Consider the following 18,894-nt stretch of genomic DNA (forward strand, 5'->3'; position numbering starts at 1 on the left):
GGGGAGGGCATCTTGCTGCCTCAGTGTTCTGCTGCTTGAGGCTACTATGTCACCTTGCCTCATGGGAGGTCCACCCCTGATGGCAGGCAAAATAATGAAGAGCAGTCCCATAAGGAAAAGCAGTCCCATGATGCTTTGCCCTGCTCCTCCCACTCCACACTGGTAGATAAAATTAGTCACTTGAGACAACACATCAGTCACTAGATAACAGATGGCACAAGAAATCCAGCTGGCAGTCACCTCTTCCTCTTCAAAAGGAAGATGTTTGGCAATAAGCAAGTGCCATGGTTCCTTTACACTTGAAGCACAGGAATAGATAACAGAAAAACCTGGGCTTCAGGACCCCTCTTGTTATGCTTGCCTGCAGGGGCAATTTCTGGAACAAGCAAGAGCCAAGCTAGTTGCTGCATGAAACCATGTAACACGTTCTTTGCCATAGAGCAAAAGGGCTGAAGAAGGTCCAGAGATAAAGTACTTTGCTGTGCAAGCCTTCCATGCAGATTTCTTCTTGTGGCCTATAGAATCCAAGGGAAAGAGTTGTGGTATGCAGGGACAAGACAGTGGAGTGAAAAAAATCAGAAACAGTAATTGTTTAATGAAATAGATATTATGTACAGAGAGGTAAGTCACAAGTGCAAACTGCTTTTCAGTGCTCTTGCTTCTGGCTGTTTATTAGCCTCAGGTTTACTCCAGGAGTGGAATATAAGTAACTATAGCCCCATTCCAAAGCTGGCTTGGATCAAGGAATGGATTAACCAAAAATACTACATGGCCCACTTATAGTAGCTGGGCCAGACAGATGTAGAGTTGGAAATGAACACATCCATCCTGTTTTTCAATAACAAAGCATCCCTAAACAGCGTATAGTAAACAAAATATAACAAGTCTTAAACTACTACTACTACTACTACTACTACTACTACTATGAATATTTATATACCGTTCTTCAACAAAATTCTCAAAGCGGTTTACATAGTGGTTTATATAGAAAAATAATACATAAATATGTATGTTATATAAGAGACATGTTATAGAAGATGTTATATAAGAGACACAAATAATATATAAATGAGATAAAACAACAACACAAAGCTATATAGCATAGGCTCAGTACAACATGGAGTTGCTGCGGTTGCCTCTGGGGGACAGGAGCGCACCTAGGTAAATTTGGTGCCCGGACCACCCCTGCTGCAAGCCCCCCCCGAAGCCCCCAAAACCTACTTTTGGGGGCCTCCTGCTGTGCCAAACCTTGGTTTTTTTCCTTTGATTTCAGCCGCCAAGGGGTGGCTGCCAGGGGGTGGCCGGAGCAACCACTGGGCCTGTTCATTCAGCCCAGTGGCTCTTGCTAACTGCGTGGCATGCCTGCGCAGTTGAGAAAGATCGTTGCAAGTCCATGATGTCGTGGCGGGAGGACTGCTCAGCTCACCCCCTGATAGCTACCCCTCAGCCGCGCAGCTGTAGGTTTGGCAGACCAGGGCAGCAGCTTGGCGGGCATGGGGAGGCTGCAAGAAGCCCTCCAGCCATTTGGCGGCCCCTTTGCTGGGGGAGAACACTTTAAACCCCAGGATTTAGACTAGCCATAAGATATATCAGGAAACTCTTGTGCACAAGGCTACAGTCCAGGAATTACACCACACATGGGTTCATGTTCCTCATGAGGGTGTTGTGATGACAATATTTAAAGATAAATACTCGAGAGAAAAACATCTATAAAAATAATAATCTACTTCTCTAGCTTCTAGTACAGCATATATAGGCATTACAGCATCGACAAAGCTTAAGAGGTCAAAACATAGCATTACCTGCACATAGTTTCATGAAAGGTAGTTTCAAGGAGCAGAGTTCAACAAGCTTTCTGCTTCCTAACTTACAAACTGTAAAGTAAGAAAAGAGTCAAGTGAGGAAGCCCAAAGGGATCCTGACTCTGGATCTGGATCTCTTCTTTTTAATCCTAAAATGTCTCATGGCTATACAAAACCTTAACTTGGAGAAACACATCAGCATTCCAGTCCTTTCTTAATACACATGCACACCAGTGATCATGCACTCATTTGTTTACTACATCTTCTTTGAACTATTGTTACTTTAACTCGAATTTATGATTAACCTTGTTAGCTTCCTTCACTAATCCTTATGTTTGAGAAGCAAAAGTGAATCTAGGTCCTAGAACATCCTGTGAAACATCTGGTTCATATAAGCATCTTTGAAAAACATTAGGTTACAGGACCAAAGGTTGTAGGTTTTTTTAAAAAAAGATGCAGGGCATTTTCCAGATTAGCCACTCAACAGCAGCAAAATGCTTCCATTCCGGCACCTTCCTTATGAGGCAAGACTACAGCACCTGGGACACTTTAGTTTAGAAAAGAGGTGACTAAGAAGAGACATGATTGAGATGTATAAAATTATGCATGGAGTGGAGAGAGTGGACAGAGAGAAATGTTTCTCCTTCTCTCACAACACTAGAACCAGGGGTCACCCCATGAAACTGAAGGTCAGGAAATTTAGGGCCAAAAGAGGAAGTACTTTTTCACACCATGCATAATTAATCTATAGAATTCTTTGCCATGGGATGTGGTGATGGCCACCAGCTTGGATGGCTTTAAAAGGGGCTTAGACAAATTCATGGAGGACAGGTCTATCAATGGCTACTATTCTGGTGGCTGTGGACCACCTCCAGCCTCAGAGGCATGATGTCTCTCAATACCAGTTGCAGGGGAGCAACAACAGGAGAGAGGGCATGCACCTACCTCTTGCCTGTGGGCTCCCCAGAGGCATCTGGTGGATTTCACTGTGTGAAACAGGATGCTGGACAAGATAGGCCTTGGGCCTGACCCAGCAGAGCTGTTCTTATGTTTTCATGATCCCTGATGTGCTAGTTTTCTGTTTTAGCAGGTGCACGTGCCATCTCCAACATCTGGTTATAGAATTCCTTTTGCTACATTAACCACTTGGAGCACTTCCATGCTGAGAAGCAATATATTAAGGTTAACCAAATGTTAGTAGCCAGCACCAGGTGGCTCAGTCATTGCAGGACAGGAGATACTTTGGGGAGCCCCCATGCAACCTGATAGAGCCCCCACCCATCCTTCAGATGCAGATGGCAGAAAAGCTCACTAAGTATTAATTCAATAAATAGTTTGGGAGTATCACCGGCTGCAATGTCCATGCTCCTCAGAACCAGCTTTCCTGTACTATATAATCACACTGAAGTCAAACCCTTTCAGTGGTCCTGAACAGGCAGCTGGTTTATCTTAGTCTATTGCTGCTTTTGTTGGAATCATGGGGAGGATGAAATTCACTGAGAGATCCTTAGGAGTCAGTCTTGAGGCCTTCTCTTCTTCCCTTGTACTTTTTCAACTTGTGTTCCATCGCTGGATGTGGGTCCATTTATTTCAGCTATCGGGGGAAATCAGAACAAAGACATGTAAGGAGATTCTTGTTGCTACAAATATTTATATACCACTTTTCAACAAAAGTTCTCAAATTAGTTTACATAGAAAAATAATAAAGATGGCTTCCTCTCCCCAAAAGGCTCACAACTGAATATGAAACAGAATGTACACACCAGTAACAACCACCGGAGGGATGCTGTGCTGGGGTTGAATAGGGCCAGTTGTTCTCCCCCTGCTAAATATAAGAGAAACACCCCCATTAAATTGATAGGTTTCTGGTCAAAAAAGGAGAGAAATGAGGTGCATGTGTCACCCTTAAAGGTATTATTATTATTATGTATTGTTTACACAGTCAAGCAGATATTTTTATTTTTTCTGTTTATTATTTATTTATTTATTTATTTACACAGTCAGACAGGTGTTATTCACTGGTTTGTTTTATCCAAACATCGAGTCCTTCCCAGAGACCTGGGATGGCTGAATTATATTATCAATGTTGTTGCTGTTATTATAGATATCATTGCAGAATATAGGCTGTTCCCAGTAAAGTTGCTTTTTGTAATTGGCTTGTTGTTGTTGTTGTTGTTTGTTGTTATTGATGCATGTCTTTGAGATACTGCTGTCAGATGTGAAACTGACTATGCGTAGGTTAAAATGGCCTTGCCAAGTTAATCTCTATGTGTTTGTTATGATGGGAAATATCAAATGAAAAAGGTTAGAAAGAAGAGCACACAGATCACCCACATACCTCCAAGAACCCCACAGCTCTCCCCCCACTCAATTTGTCTAATCCCCTTTTAGAACCATGTGAACCAGTGGCCCACGCCATGTCACAGGCAGAAGTATTCTCTGTCCTGAATCAGCTTCCAATGTCTTTGGATTACCGCAAGTCCTAGTTTTCAGGAGATGGAGAAAAACCTTTTCTCTTTCCATCTTCTCAGGACCAAGCAAAGAACTATAAGCCTCTATCATGTCACCCTGCCCACTTCAGTAATATATACTCTCAACTAAAAAGAGTTCTCCAGAGTTCCAGATGGGCCTGGACCACTGGACCTAACTGGCAATGGCTCACCAAGGCTTCAGGCAAGAGCCTTTCCCACTCCTACTAAAGAAGCTGTCAGGAACTGAACCTGGGACTGTCCACCTGCAAAGCCTGGGATCCATCACAGAGCTATGGCCCATTCCCAACATGTACCAAATATGGAGTTTCTTCTAGAGAAGGTGCCCCAGACCTCTTCATTCCCTTTCTTCATCTTTTCCATCTCCAGGCTATCCCGTTTTAAGTTGAAGCAGCCAGAATGACACTCAGAACATATTCCACATGGGATTTTTCCTGATTACATGCAGCAACAGTTTCACAATGTGTCCGCTGAGTGTGCTTCTGTATAGCCGTGTTTCGACATCACATTCGCTGCACTATCAGCAAGGTGCCATTCATATTTCTGATGCTTTGCTTCAGGTTTTATTGCTGCGTTGTGGTCCTATAAAGTTGTATATGTATTGCAGGAAAGTAGCAGTATTTTTCCATTGTAGGAGGCTTGCCCCATCATTTTTGCATTGCAGTGTGGTGTGGTGTCGTGTGTTGTGGTGTGGACAGTTCTAATTGCAGTGCAACTATTTATTAATTTTTTTACATCCCCTTTCCATCCTCTTAAAGAAATCATTTTCCCATCCTGTTAATCTCTTTGACACACTGATACACACTGGTACTCATCTCTTTGACACACTGATCTGTGAAAAAGTTGCCACTCAGGTTCAGCTATTTGAGCATAGTGTTTCTGGCAAGAGCAGAACTAAGTCATCCATAAGATGCATCCTGGATTCTGGGGTTAAAAAATGTGCCACCCTCCTCTGAGACCAGCAGGAGAGCTCTTGCTTCAGGGCCCTGCTTCTCAATAAGGTTTCCAACAGGGCCTTCTCTATAGTGGCCTCATGGTTCTAGAACAATCTCCCAACAAAGCTGCTTCCCATTGAGTTTCAGGGCTGCAGCAGACATCATTTAGGACATTTGCAATGGGGTCTTCTGATTATTATTTTTGCTTTACTTTAGCTGTAAGGGGTGGCAGTTTTGATCCAAAGCAGCCATGATCACCAAAGCAACCATGAGCAGATGGACAGATTATTCAACCCCTTTCCCCAACACTGATTTCCAGATCTGGACTTCCTGCCAAGCTACTCTTAGTCTGCAGCAATAAAAATTAGACCTAATACAAGAACCTGCAATTCTTCACTGTGAGGCTAATGCCAGCTGACACTTTTTATATCTGTGGCTTTATCTAGGGAGAGGCATCTCCTTCAGCATCCCATAGAGAAGTGATATTTTAACAAGCAATCCACTTTTAAAAGGTTAAAAGCAAGGCCTCTGGAAACTTCTGTCAGAGCTGTCAACTTAAAAAACAAAACAAAATTCAGCATCATTCTGCAAGGCAGTGCAGTTTGATGGGCCCTTACCCTTGTTTCTGTATCCTGCACCATGGATTGCTGGACGCCTCCAGTAAATCAATGAGGCCTCTGTCTTGCAGCTTGTTTTTCATCAGGTGAAGACACAAGAGATACTGGTTCTCCAAGGGGGCTGAGCTCAAGTCTTTACAGCACTATTGGGAAAGCAGATCCTTCACCAAGCTAGGAAGAAAGAGGCAAAAAATGAAATGGGTAGAGAGATGGAAAGTAATCTGTATCCTTGAGCATCCCACCTTAAAAGAAGAAGAAGGTTCTAGTCCTCATGCTCCACATATCTACAAGAGGTTCCAGTATTTGGAGGGAGGAGCATCTTTTGCTTGCATGGTTGCCTCTTCTCACTTCTGCCTCTTCTTCTCTCCTGGCAACCATCAGCTGTGCATAAGCCTCTGCTTGATTGTCTGTGGAACTGAATTATTAAATACTGTAATTACTGAAATGCCTAGACATGCTCAGGGAAATCCCCCTACTAAACTGACCTTTGCCCTTGACAGTTTCTACAGATGCTTGTATTAAAAACAGTACAACTTAAATTCTGCTACCTGGTTAGGGTTCCATTCAAGTCGATCTAAATGCTTCAGTTAATCTTGAAGCCCTGCTAAAGCATACCTTTGCCAAATTCAACTCACGTTTATTCTTCACAACCTAGCATGTAACAGTATCCACAACTGTTTGAAATGCCTTGAAAAGAAAACACACAATTACACATGTATACAAGTCAGTTTGAGTTACGAGAATTTCCTGGAGAATTCCTTCTCCCACATTTGCTTTGGCTCCAACACAGACCCAATCAGGATTCCCCAAGGAGTGGTCTGCTACTTGCATCAGCTGCACAAAACATACCTCAGGATCTCCAGTTGACACTCCAGATGCTTCAAGGCAGAAATAAGGTCCTTCACTGCTGGATCCCACAAGTCATTACTGTGGAGTCTGTGAGGGATTCATTTGAAGGAGAAACATGAAGGTCCAGTTCTAATACATCTAAAGGACAGGCTCCACTCAGAGAGTCCGCTACAGCCCTCAACACCCACAAGGAATGCTCTCCTTGAGGTCCCATCTGTGCATCATATTCAAAGGTGCATGCATTAGTATTCCTTGGACCATTGTCCAAGGAATTGTCAGATTGTCAGAGGATGCAGAGTTGGAAAGGAGAGCCTTATGGCCAGAGGCTGAGATCTAGACAAGCTAGATACCTGAAAATGTTTCTGTTCAGTCCTGGTCTCAAGTACTGCTGCCCACACCTGACCATGAAACACATACCTGAGAGCATAGTACTCACATTTTTCTTCAAGCCTCAAAGACCTGGGTCTGTGTGTGTAAGTATCTCGAAAACACACATCTGATACTTTCCAGGTTACCACCTTTCTACCTTTTAAGACAGGGGAGCCATTTCAGAGGTTGGTGGAAAGGGTTGTAATTCAGCAAGGTCCAAATGATACATGCAAAGTGAAAATGGTAAAATGCAAACTTGTGTTAGAGCATTTATCATTCTGTTTTGATCAAATCATTCAAAATATTTCATCTCTCCTTGCGATTGTTTGCAATCCTTCCCAAATTTACATGCTCCACGAATTCCACTTAAGCCTCTTACCTCAAGTTGTTGATTTTGTGCACCTGAGAGCCAATCCTTTTCTACCCCTCATTCTGGTTAAAGCAGGGAAAACAACACAGGGGAGCTCAGCCTTTTTGGAATCTGCCTTCCTTGAATTAAGCCATTAAATTCAACTCCATTCAAACCACTGTCTATTTCTCATAATGGAAGTTCTTAAATAAACTATTTGAGGACCTTGAGGACCAAAATGCTAAAATATCTTCAGTACAAACACAAGATTCCATATACAAATCAATTTTTCATAAAATACCACATTAAAATTGAACCACATGATTTTCTCTGAAATAGTTGCAGGCACTTCAATTGCTGACAGTACAATTTTCTTTGAAATATTTTACTCGAACATAGTTCACAAACAATTTTATGACATGATCGTATAGTGATTTGCTGTGAAAGTATCGCATTCTATCAACTAAAATAGTCAAAATAGTGAGATCTACATTTAAAAATAATGCTTATTTTTCAGGGTGAGTTATATTTTCTACATAATTTTAAAACCATTAAAAATTATGATCTGAAATGCCCAAATTAATCCATCACATATCTTTGCTCTTGAGCTCCACTACACTTGACACATAAAACTTAGGATAGGGCACAAAGACAGACATATAAGACATATTTAAATTATCTCCTTGGTTAAGTACTTCTCTAAAACCTGAAAAAATATGGGTCAAGCCAAACGTAAACACTACATCCCCCGGTGAAAAGTATGACTACAATGCCCTTACAGAATTTAAAAACACCCATTGTCTTGCCCAATTCAACCATCAGAGACTCAAAGCATATGGAACTGCATTCCCTATGCATGAACCTGTCCATACATGAAATAAAAACAATGGTGTCTTCCCCAATTCACTCTGGGGTATCCTGGGATGTTTGTGTTTCGTCAACTGGGGGATCCAATTTAAAAATCAAGACTCACACAGGTCCCAGTCTTGCCCAATTCCATATACAATCTAAAAATCCTAGAGAGTTTGGCCGATTAGATCAAGACAATTGGTCCCTAAAGGGGTTACCAATCGAATTGAAAAGTCCAGACCTATATTGTGGTCCTAACCTTGCCCAATCTAGTCTGGATTCTGGGAATATCCCTTGAGCTATAACAGAAGCACCCCAAGATTTGTTTGCTACTGCTCAGCATTTCTTGGGTTTTGTCTTAAATGTTTTTGTTGTTGTTGTTTTAAACGGGGGGAGAGGGAAACAAACCTGAAGAACTATGAAATTATTTACACATACACACATATGCTTACCTTGTTTGTAGCTATAATCTTCCTCAGAGGTAATGGAATTAAAACAGAAATCACATTAGAAAGTGCTCAAAAAATATTCAGTGTATTCACATTACTGTATTAAGAACTCTGAAATATTAAAATGTCAAAATGTACCTATATAGATTTCTAGAAGTGTTAGAATGCTATTAATATATATGGATTATTATTCCAGTGTTTGACCCTTAAGATGTTCTTAAAGCAATTGACATAGCTAGAAGAATGTTTTTTTAAAAATTCAAAGCAGTATATAGATATGTCTATGGGGTAGCCACATTTAAAATATGGTGTATAGTTCCAACCAGCAGATGGCAAAGAGTGCAGAAGAGAGAAATCAAAATGATAAAAGGGTTGATTCTGTTGTTAGCAGATTGTAAACTACTTAGGCAAAATCTTCTAGCCTTCTTCTTGTTATACTCCCAACCTGTGCAAAAGAGTCACTGAGCAATGTACGATTGCCTGAGTTTCATTAGAAATTGGCATCTGGTTTGGAAGAAGCTAAGTGCAGATGCTGCATCCAAGCCGGCCAAGTTATTCACCCCATCATCACCATTGGCCCCCAACCGTATTTCAGTAGTTGGAGTCCTTCCTTTCATTAAGTTGTTACATTCCACTCTGTTATCAATTTTTCATACCAGCAGTTCTCTCAATGAGTGTTTGAAGTGTCTTGATGGCTAAAATGCTAAACATCATCTTCAACACAAACAAAAGGTTCTGATATAACTCAATCCTTTTGCAAAATAGCAACTTGGAATTGGACAGCACAATGTCTACCTATGTTGCTGGTTAAAAGAGTTCCTCAGTCAAGACAGTTATCAAAGCCGTTTCATTACACAAGCAGTTCATAAACTAGCATGTGAGAGGATTCAAGTGGATGGCTTGCACGTTACCAACAACAAAAAAAAGATATTAAGCTCAAAATGCAAAACCAATGCTTTTCTTTGAAAGTAAAGAAAAAGGATTCAAGATAAGCATAAGTGAACTCAGAACATACACATCTACTAATGGGCCACACAACACTTGGGATATGTAACATATGACAATGATGATATGCCACAAGAACAAACACAGAAATATAATACGAGGTTTCCTTGGATGAAACCTTATATAGAGCATGAGAAAAACTGGGGTTAAAAAAAGGTTATCATTAAATCTCTGTTTTAAAAGTGTATATACAATGACATTCTAGAATTTAAACACAACAATTGTCATGCCCAAGTGGTTAATTTGAGATTTAGAGTCCATGCGATTAAAATAAACAAAAATGAATTGTACAAACATCAGATTTGAAAACAAGGGTATATTGACAAAGGAGCTCTGCTGTATCTTAGATATCCATACACAAAGTTATAAAGGGAGAGGGAAACAAAACTAAACAGCTATGAAAACATTACATAAAAACAATAAGGGGAAAACAGAAACAAAACAACGCTTATGTAGTATTAGATATCATCTTCCAAAATGGACAGTGAATAAAAACAAGCATGGCATCACATAGTTAATACAAATGGAACACTAACAACCCATTTGAAAAGTATGTCTACAATACCCACAAACATAGCATATCACATAAACAGACAAACCTATGCTTATCTTGTTTTAGCTATCATCTTCCTAGGCGACCACTGAATTAAAAGAGGCATGGCAACAGAAAGTCAATCCAAATGACTCACTCCATCCCCTGCTGAAAAGTATGTCTACAATAACCTTGCAGAATTTAAAAACACCCATTGTCTTGCCCAATCAAAGATTCAACTGCATTCTAGCTACATGAACCTGTCCATACATGGAATTTAAAAACAATGGTGTCTTGCCCAATTCACTGTGGGGAATCCTGGGGTGTGTGTGCTTATTCAACTGGGGGATCCAATTTAAAAACCAAGGCCCACACAGGTCCCGATCATGCCCAATTTAATAGACAATTTAAAAATCCTAGAGATCTTGGCCAATTGGATCAAGAGAGAATTTAAAAACCCTAGGCGTCTTGCCCAATCCAAAGAATTGAAAAGTCCAGACCAATATTGTGGTCCTAACCTTGCCCAATCTACTCTAGGATTCTGGAAATATCCCTTGTGCCATAAGAGAGGGACCGCAGGATGCGTTTCCCACTACTCGGCATTTCTTGGGTTTAATCTTAAATATTTTTCCTTTTGTTTTCTTAGCGGTGGAGAGGGAAACTAACTTAAATAATTAAGGAACCCCTAACACACTAACCGGGAATAAAATAGACACACGCAGTCATGCGCAATTACAAAACCATGCTTATCTTGTTTTAGCTATCGTCTTCCTAGGAGACCACTCAATTAAAAGAGGCGTGGCATCAGACAGTCAATCCAAATGTCTCACTCCATCCCCCGCTGAAAAGTCTGTCTACAATGCCCTTGCAGAATTTAAAAACACCCATTGTCTTGCCCAATCAAAGATTCAACTGCATTCTAGCTGCATGAACCTGTCCATACATGGAATTTAAAAACAATGGTGTCTTGCCCAATTCACTGTGGGGTGTCCTGGGGTGTGTGTGCTTGTTCAACTGGGGGATCCAATTTAAAAACCAAGGCCCACACAGGCCCGATCTTGCCCAATTCCATAGACAATTTAAAAATCCTAGAGATCTTGGCCAATTGGATCAAGAGAGAATTTGAAAACCCTAGGGCTCTTGCCCAATCGAAAGAATTGAAAAGTCCGGACCCATATTGTGGTCCTAACCTTGCCCAATCTAGTCTAGGATTCTGGGAATATCCCTTTTGCCATAACAGAGGCACAACAAGATGCGTTTCCCACTACTCGGCATTTCTTGGGTTTCGTCTTAAATATTTTTTCTTTTGTTTATTTAGCGGGGGAGAGGGAAACAAACTTAAATAACTATGGAACCCCTAACACACTAACCAGGAATAAAATAGACACACGCAGTCATGCGCAATTACAAAACCATGCTTATCTTGTTTTAGCTATCGTCTTCCTAGGAGACCACTGAATTAAAAGAGGCGTGGCATCAGACAATCAATCCAAATGTTTCACTCCATCCGCCGCTGAAAAGTATGTCTACAATGCCCTTGCAGAATTTTAAAACACCCATTGTCTTGCCCAATCAAAGATTCAACTGCATTCTAGCTGCATGAACCTGTCCATACATGGAATTTAAAAACAATGGTGTCTTGCCCAATTCAATGTGGGGTGTCCTGGGGTGTGTGTGCTTATTCAACTGGGGGATCCAATTTAAAAACCAAGGCCCACACAGGCCCCGACCTTGCCCAATTCCATAGACAATTTAAAAATCCTAGAGATCTTGGCCAATTGGATCAAGAAGGAATTTAAAAACCCTAGGGGTCTTGCCCAATCGAAAGAATTGAAAAGTCCAGACCCATATTGTTGTCCTAACCTTGCCCAATCTATTCTGGGATTCTGGGAATATCCCTTGTGCCATAAGAGAGGGACCGCAAGATGCGTTTCCCAGTGCTCAGCATTTCTTGGGTTTAATCTTAAATATTTTTCATTTTGTTTTCTTAGCTGTGTAGAGGGAAACAAACTTAAATAACTATGGAACCCCTAACACACTAACCGGGAATAAAATAGACACACGCAGCCATGCGCAATTACAAAACCATGCTTATCTTGTTTTAGCTATCGTCTTCCTAGGAGACCACTCAATTAAGAGAGGCGTGGCATCAGACAGTCAATCCAAATGTCTCACTCCATCCCCCGCTGAAAAGTCTGTCTACAATGCCCTTGCAGAATTTAAAAACACCCATTGTATTGCCCAATCAAAGATTCAACTGCATTCTAGCTGCATGAACCTGTCCATACATGGAATTTAAAAACAATGGTGTCTTGCCCAATTCACTGTGGGGTGTCCTGGGGTGTGTGTGCTTGTTCAACTGGGGGATCCAATTTAAAAACCAAGGCCCACACAGGCCCGATCTTGCCCAATTCCATAGACAATTTAAAAATCCTAGAGATTTTGGCCAATTGGATCAAGAGAGAATTTAAAAACCCTAGGGGTCTTGCCCAATCGAAAGAATTGAAAAGTCCGAACCCATATTGTGGTCCTAACCTTGCCGAATCTAGTCTAGGATTCTGGGAATATCCGTTTTGCCATAACAGAGGCACAACAAGATGCGTTTCCCACTGCTCGGCATTTCTTGGGTTTCATCTTAAATATTTTTTCTTTTGTTTTCTTTGCCGTGTAGAGGGAAACTAACTTAAATAATTACGGAACCCCTAACACACTAACCGGGAATAAAATAGACACACGCAGTCATGCGCAATTACAAAACCATGCTTATCTTGTTTTAGCTATCGTCTTCCTAGGAGACCACTCAATTAAAAGAGGCATGGCATCAGACAGTCAATGCAAATGTCTCACTCCATCCCCCGCTGAAAAGTATGTCTACAATGCCCTTGCAGAATTTAAAAACACCCATTGTCTTGCCCAATCAAAGATTCAACTGCATCCTAGCTGCATGAACCTGTCCATACATGGAATTTAAAAACCTATAGTGTCTTGCCCAATTCACTGTGGGGTGTCCTGGGGTGTGTGTGCTTATTCAACTGGGGGATCCAATTTAAAAACCAAGGCCCACACAGGCCCCGATCTTGCCCAATTCCATAGACAATTTAAAAATCCTAGAGATCTTGGCCAATTGGATCTAGAAGGAATTTAAAAACCCTAGGGGTCCTGCCCAATCGAAAGAATTGAAACATCCGGACCCATATTGTGTTCCTAACCTTGCCCAATCTAGTCTAGGATTCTGGGAATATCCCTTTTGCCATAACAGAGGCACAACAAGATGCGTTTCCCACTACTCGGCATTTCTTGGGTTTCGTCTTAAATATTTTTTCTTTTGTTTTTTTAGCGGGGGAGAGGGAAACAAACTTAAATAAGTATGGAACCCCTAACACACTAACCGGGGGAAAATAGACACACGCAGTCATGCGCAATTACAAAACCATGCTTATCTTGTTTTAGCTATCGTCTTCCTAGGAGACCACTCAATTAAAAGAGGCGTGGCATCAGACAATCAATCCAAATGTTTCACTCCATCCCCCGCTGAAAAGTATGTCTACAATGCCCTTGCAGAATTTAAAAACACCCATTGTCTTGCCCAATCAAAGATTCAACTGCATTCTAGCTGCATGAACCTGTCCATACATGGAATTTAAAAACAATAGTGTCTTGCCCAATTCACTGTGGGGTGTCCTGGGGTGTGTGTGCTTATTCAACTGGGGGATCCAATTTAAAAACCAAGGCCCACACAGGCCCCGATCTTGCCCAATTCCATAGACAATTTAAAAATCCTAGAGATCTTGGCCAATTGGATCAAGAGAGAATTTAAAAACCCTAGGGGTCTTGCCCAATCCAAAGAATTGAAAAGTCCAGACCCATATTGTGGTCCTAACCTTGCCCAATCTAGTCTAGGATTCTGGGAATATCCCTTTTGCCATAACAGAGGCACAACAAGATGCGTTTCCCACTGCTCGGCATTTCTTGGGTTTCATTTTAAATATTTTTTCTTTGTTTTTTTAGCGGGGGAGAGGGAAACAAACTTAAATAACTATGGAACCCCTAACACACTAACCGGGGGAAAATAGACACACACAGTCATGCGCAATTACAAAACCATGCTTATCTTGTTTTAGCTATCGTCTTCCTAGGAGAACACTGAATTAAAAGAGGCGTGGCATCAGACAGTCAATCCAAATGTCTCACTCCATCCCCCGCTGAAAAGTCTGTCTACAATGCCCTTGCAGAATTTAAAAACACCCATTGTCTTGCCCAATCAAAGATTCAACTGCATTCTAGCTGCATGAACCTGTCCATACATGGAATTTAAAAACAATGGTGTCTTGCCCAATTCAATGTGGGGTGTCCTGGGGTGTTTGTGCTTATTCAACTGGGGGATCCAATTTAAAAACCAAGGCCCACACAGGCCCCGATCTTGCCCAATTTCATAGACAATTTAAAAATCCTAGAGATCTTGGCCAATTGGATCAAGAGAGAATTTAAAAACCCTAGGGCTCTTGCCCAATCGAAAGAATTGAAAAGTCCGGACCCATATTGTTGTCCTAACCTTGCCCAATCTATTCTGGGATTCTGGGAATATCCCTTGTGCCATAAGAGAGGGACCGCAAGATGCGTTTCCCAGTGCTCAGCATTTCTTGGGTTTAATCTTAAATATTTTTCCTTTTGTTTTCTTTGCCGTGTAGAGGGAAACTAACTTAAATAATTACGGAACCCCTAACACACTAACCGGGAATAAAATAGACACACGCAGTCATGCACAATTACAAAACCATGCTTATCTTGTTTTAGCTATCGTCTTCCTAGGAGACCACTCAATTAAAAGAGGCATGGCATCAGACAGTCAATCCAAATGTCTCACTCCATCCCCCGCTGAAAAGTATGTCTACAATGCCCTTGCAGAATTTAAAAACACCCATTGTCTTGCCCAATCAAAGATTCAACTGCATCCTAGCTGCATGAACCTGTCCATACATGGAATTTAAAAACAATAGTGTCTTGCCCAATTCACTGTGGGGTGTCCTGGGGTGTGTGTGCTTCTTCAACTGGGGGATCCAATTTAAAAACCAAGGCCCACACAGGCCCCGATCTTGCCCAATTCCATAGACAATTTAAAAATCCTAGAGATCTTGGCCAATTGGATCAAGAAGGAATTTAAAAACCCTAGGGGTCTTGCCCAATCGAAAGAATTGAAACGTCCGGACCCATATTGTGGTCCTAACCTTTCCCAATCTAGTCTAGGATTCTGGGAATATCCCTTTTGCCATAACAGAGGCACAACAAGATGCGTTTCCCACTACTCGGCATTTCTTGGGTTTCATCTTAAATATTTTTTCTTTTGTTTTTTTTGCGGTGGAGAGGGAAACAAACTTAAATAAGTATGGAACCCCTAACACACTAAACGGGGGAAAATAGACACACGCAGTAATGCGCAATTACAAAACCATGCTTATCTTGTTTTAGCTATCGTCTTCCTAGGAGACCACTCAATTAAAAGAGGCGTGGCATCAGACAATCAATCCAAATGTTTCACTCCATCCCCCGCTGAAAAGTATGTCTACAATGCCCTTGCAGAATTTAAAAACACCCATTGTCTTGCCCAATCAAAGATTCAACTGCATTCTAGCTGCATGAACCTGTCCATACATGGAATTTAAAAACAATAGTGTCTTGCCCAATTCACTGTGGGGTGTCCTGGGGTGTGTGTGCTTATTCAACTGGGGGATCCAATTTAAAAACCAAGGCCCACACAGGCCCCGATCTTGCCCAATTCCATAGACAATTTAAAAATCCTAGAGATCTTGGCCAATTGGATCAAGAGAGAATTAAAAAACCCTAGGGGTCTTGCCCAATCCAAAGAATTGAAAAGTCCAGACCCATATTGTGTTCCTAACCTTGCCCAATCTAGTCTAGGATTGTGGGAATATCCCTTGTGCCATAAGAGAGGGACCGCAAGATGCGTTTCCCACTACTCGGCATTTCTTGGGTTTCATCTTAAATATTTTTTCTTTTGTTTTTTTAGCGGGGGAGAGGGAAACAAACTTAAATAACTACGGAACCCCTAACACACTAACCAGGAATAAAATAGACACCTGCAGTCATGCGCAATTACAAAACCATGCTTATCTTGTTTTAGCTATCGTCTTCCTAGGAGACCACTCAATTAAAAGAGGCGTGGCATCAGACAATCAATCCAAATGTCTCACTCCATCCCCCGCTGAAAAGTATGTCTACAATGCCCTTGCAGAATTTAAAAACACCCATTGTCTTGCCCAATCAAAGATTCAACTGCATTCTAGCTGCATGAACCTGTCCATACATGGAATTTAAAAACAATGGTGTCTTGCCCAATTTACTGTGGGGTGTCCTGGGGTGTGTGTGCTTATTCAACTGGGGGATCCAATTTAAAAACCAAGGCCCACACAGGCCCCGATCTTGCCCAATTCCATAGACAATTTAAAAATCCTAGAGATCTTGGCCAATTGGATCAAGAGAGAATTTAAAAACCCTAGGGGTCTTGCCCAATCCAAAGAATTGAAAAGTCCGGACCCATATTGTGGTCCTAACCTTGCCCAATCTAGTCTAGGATTGTGGGAATATCCCTTTTGCCATAACAGAGGCACCTCAAGATGCGGTTCCCACTGCTCGGCATTTCTTGGGTTTTGTCTTAATTTTTGTTTTTGTTTTTTTCACGGGTTGGAGGGAGTCAAAGCTAAAGATACATTAATATCCTTACTCATGTACAGAATGTCGCACACAAAAACATGTGCTTATCTTTTTTGTACTTTTATTCTTCCTCAGAGGCAACTTAATTAAACCCAACATAGCATCAATAGTCAATGCAGATTCTGGCCCCTTGCCCAATCAAAAGAATTTTATATCCAATCCTATATTGTTGTCCTATCCTTTCCCAATCCATTCTGGGAATGCCAGTCCTTCTCTAACAGAGGCACCTCAGGATTTTTATCCTTTTGGTTAAAACATCTAATGTATTAATCTGAACGCAGAGTCATTTCAATTTCTTAAGGCAAAGATCGTCTCACTTGGGTCAACAGAATATTTTGCACTTTAACCACAATAATCTCCTATGAATTACAGGTGCTGAAGTCCACCCACATCTGGTTACCTAAATTTGAGAAGACCTGCCTTATGGCATTCTCTCACTGGATCATTTCTGTAATTTCCCCCAAATTGATGAATGCAGAATCCACAAACTGTCTCCCCATGCTGTGGCACCCAAAGTGGCTGCGTATCAGCTATATTTATTTTACCTCTTTGCAGTTGAATGTCCCTTTTTCTGCATGTTGTGGTCGATTCTTTGTCCTGTTTTGCAGGGAGAGTAGAACTTACCCTCAGTCATAGTTCAGGACCCGAGGAATCCCTTCTGGTGTCACAAGTGATATCTTGATCTTTTCAAGTGATAAACAGAAGGGCACTGCGCTAAGCACTTGAAGAGTGCAAATTTCTTCCCCATACAAGATACTTATTGTTTTTTATCTCACCCTTATTTCAAGGAGCTCAGGGTGGTTGTGTATATTGTTTAAACGTGGGCCTCCATTTTTTTTGCGGGATGGTAATATAAGAGTGGAGTGAGTTTACTTTTTAAAATAATGTTTACCCTCCCCTTTACCATATCTCTGGGTGGTTTAAGAGTATACGACAAAATAGCTAAAACCAATAAAATAAATTGCGGTCAAACACATCAGAGAGACTTAAAACCCTGTAAAACCCCATACAATCTATCCAATGGTTGGAAATGGTTCCCTTTTCTGTCCAATTTCAAAAAAAGTTGAGGAAACATTTCTAACTTCTCCGGTATTTCAATTCTAGGCAAAACATAAAACTGTTCTACATTTTCTTCCTTGTTATCTGGTTTTTGAACTTCTGTGGAGGTGCAGGGGCTCAGAGTTTTTGAGGGGCCATTATCAGCACCCACTCCAAATTACAAGTCCCACTATTCTTTGGGGCAAGCCAGAATATGTTAGCTAGCATTAAACTAGCTAAATATGCCTCTCTAGCATATTTATTTTTTTAAAAAAAATGTTACATTTTCCTCTCACCCTTTCTCAGAGTGATGTACATATATCTGTTCCTTTGCTTCCCTCACCTTTTAGCCTCACTTCAGTCCTATAAGGTAGCCTGTGCAGAGAGTGATTCACTCAAAGTTCCCCCAGTGAGCTTCAGGCTGAGTGTGGATCTGAACCTGGAAAAACTGTTATCCCTGTTCAAACGACAACACCACCAGGGTTCTATTTGTTTACTGTCATGACATTCACCATGGTAGTCAATGGCTGCTTTGAACAGGATTTCAGTTTGGGACCAGACTATCCACTATCTACTGTGGCATATAAAATAAATAGATGGATGGATGGATGGATGGATGGATGGATGGATGCAATTTGGGGCCAGGAAAAGGAGGGGTACTTTTTAAAAGCTCACTCTTCCCCCACAGAGTGATGTAGAATCGTTTTTCAAGGTGTGCACCATTTCATGGCACATGGAAAAAGTAGCAACTGCTGTTCTGATTTTTGTTCTTTTCATTTTTATTTTTTATTTTATTTTTTTTAGTTCCCTGGAGTCTGGAGTACAGACCAACAGTTGTTAGTTTCGAGTACACATTTTGAAATAACAGCTAAGTAATGATCT

The 18,894-nt window shown here is 41.2% G+C and overlaps 1 long non-coding RNA gene across 2 annotated transcripts; it reads right to left on the reverse strand.

Moving 5' to 3' along the window:
* Positions 1-573: 573 nt before the first annotated feature.
* On the reverse strand, positions 574-18,478 carry LOC128328418 (uncharacterized). 2 transcript variants are annotated; one of them, XR_008309199.1, is made up of 4 exons: positions 18,356-18,478; positions 6,086-17,657; positions 5,844-6,014; positions 574-3,396 (listed from the first exon to the last, which is right to left on the reverse strand). It is a non-coding gene; the product is annotated as an uncharacterized LOC128328418 (long non-coding RNA). The 2 variants fall into 2 exon arrangements; XR_008309198.1 differs by having other exon boundaries at positions 5,844-17,657.
* Between the last annotated feature and the right edge of the window lie 416 nt (positions 18,479-18,894).

This window comes from Hemicordylus capensis, chromosome 5 (assembly GCF_027244095.1).
Source record: "Hemicordylus capensis ecotype Gifberg chromosome 5, rHemCap1.1.pri, whole genome shotgun sequence".
In the NCBI taxonomy this organism is placed as follows: Eukaryota; Metazoa; Chordata; class Lepidosauria; order Squamata; family Cordylidae; genus Hemicordylus; species Hemicordylus capensis.